The sequence below is a fragment of the Catharus ustulatus genome, chromosome 15, assembly GCF_009819885.2.
Source record: "Catharus ustulatus isolate bCatUst1 chromosome 15, bCatUst1.pri.v2, whole genome shotgun sequence".
NCBI classification, from domain to species: domain Eukaryota; kingdom Metazoa; phylum Chordata; class Aves; order Passeriformes; family Turdidae; genus Catharus; species Catharus ustulatus.
The window spans coordinates 10,397,858-10,400,384 of NC_046235.1; positions in this window are offsets into that span (position 1 = coordinate 10,397,858).

A 2,527-nucleotide genomic window follows, 5' to 3' on the forward strand; every position below is an offset into this window, starting at 1 on the left:
GCTGGGTGTGACCCCCAGTTTGTCCTGAAATTTCAGAGAGTAATATGTCCTATATTTCTGAATATCAGAAAGGATTTTGCTAATTAGGAGGAAACACAGGTCTCTCACATGGGGAACATTTTAAAAAATCAGAAGTGTCATTTTTCTATGACAAATTACACTTTACAATGATAAAATAATATTTCATAGCAGCAGAGGTTATTTGCTGCTGATATTGCAGAAGCCTGGAACTTTGAAGGACTCTAAAAGAGGGAAAAGTAAAACATGATTTCTTACTTATAACAAGAGAGGAATAGGCAGTGAAGAAGACCCTCCTTATCCTCCAAAGGAAAAGATGTCCAAAGACCCACCTGGAATGTCTAAAGTGGCAGCAGAGCTGATACTGCCAAGTTGCAGCTTTTCACACTAATTTCCATCACCACATCTTCCCTCTGCTCTGAAATTACCTTGGGGTCACTGAGCCCAGTTCACTGTGGTAACTGGGTTAGGCTAAACGCTTGAGGCACTGATAATTCACATCCTGGTAGTTCACATCCTAGCTGCATTGGTTTCTCAGTGGAGGAAAGCCCTGGGGTTGTGACTTTGATTATTTGAATCAGGCAGCTCCAGATTACCTTGATGTGGTGCTGACTTCATCTGGAGTGCTCGTGCAGAAAGGGTGACTAACCCTGCAGTGAGCATGGCCGAAGGCAGCCCAGATCGGATCGGCTCCAGGTGCTTGGTGAAATGCTGGGAAATTGCTTAGTCTGGTTTGAAACTGCACCAGAGCAGACTGGAACAGCAGCATTTCCTCTTGATGGATGAGCCCTGATTTATTTCCACTGCAAGAGGCTTTGCTGACAAAGTTACACTATAAATAATGTTTAAATTGTAATTTTGTTAAATACCCACCTCCTGGTAAGGGAAAAAAAATTGTTGCCTTCTTTGATAGTCCAGGTATTCAGCAACCTATCCTCATGTCCAATGCTATCAGTTATTTATACAACGTGCCTGCATTTTTGTATAATGTATGAATCTATGTATATATGTATTTATGTGCATATATATATGTATATAGATATGTTTATCAGGAGAAAGATCATTCATGGAGCGATGTTTGATCCAGCTAAGATCTGCACAGGTCCATCAGAGCAATGGACAGCTCTCACAGCTGTGCCTGCTGCAAGGTGACATGTGGCACTGTCCCTGCGTGCCATCTTCAGGAATGTGTCATCACAGCTTTTGCTTCTAAGAGGATTTCCTCTGGCTTACAAGAAATGAAGAGATGTTTTCTTCCTGACCAGCCATGGACAAGAAGGGACTGAAATCAGACATCAGAGTCACCAGTGTGGGGAGGGGATGGCACAGCCTTGGGTGTGTGTCCCAGTTTCCAGGGCAGGGTGGAAGCTCAGTGGCTTCCAGCTGTGATCCTGTCTGAACCTTTTCCTAGAGAGCCTCACATATTGTTCTGGTTTGATGTGGAACAGAAGAAACATGGACAGATGACTTCCCATCCTTACTCCTGATTTATTCTGATTCTCTTCACTGATGCACGGGGCAAATTAAAATCCAGGGCTGCTGCTGACAGATCAGTGGCATGGGTAGAGCAGTGGGCACTGCCTCCCAGCAGTCTGGCACTTGAGTTCCCCCCCAGCTGACTGTCATTTGTGTTCTCCCGGTGCTGGTGCTGGGTATGGCTTCATTAATCAGGCACTGACCTTTTCCCAGCAGCTTGTCAGCAGCAGAGGTTTCAGCCTGACAGTTGCTGCCTCCCAAATGTTACCTGGTGCCTGGTGAGGGGAAAGGCAAGCTGCAAACCCAGCCTTGGAAATCCTCCTCCTTCCCTGGGGGGGGTGTGGTACAGTGGCTGCTGACTTTTCTCTGTTGATTCCTCAGAGTGATGGTTTCTCCAGCGTGTGGCTGGCCCTGACTGGTATTTGCTATGAATGTTTCATTTTTAATAGAAGTTTGTTGCTTGGTTTTGAGAGTAGCTCATTGTGGAAGAAACTGCCTATATGTTAAAATAGTTTTTTCTACTTAAGACTTTTGTTCCTCTCTTGTAGCCTCACTAGGGATGTGTCAGCCAGTAGAAGGCTGGCTGATGTCTCAGATCCAGGCTTTTTGTCTTAAAAAAGGAGAAATTTATAACATAAAATCGGGATGTAAAAAGTGTAATTTAAACAAACTTGGCACGGGTGGAGGGGGGAAGGATATTTGATTAAGTCTGTCTTCAACACTTTAATAGCCAGGTTAGAAAGTTTTCTGCCTGTGAGCAGGTTTGTTGCAGCATGATGTGAGCTTGCAGCACTCCTGCCACAAGCAGCATCGCCTGTTTTACCAGTGGGTGTATTGCAAACGCTGTCTGGAAAAGCTGTTTTGAGGGGGGGTGTTTCACCTGGGGCTGCACAGGGCAGGTTTAGTGACACAGCCCAGCTCCTTTCCTGGCCTTGTCCCAGCGATGGATGCAAGGAACAGCACAGCCCCTGCCTCCCGAGGGGCTGGCCCCATTGCCAGCGCTCACACAGCACCTCCCCAGCTCCCTGCTCTG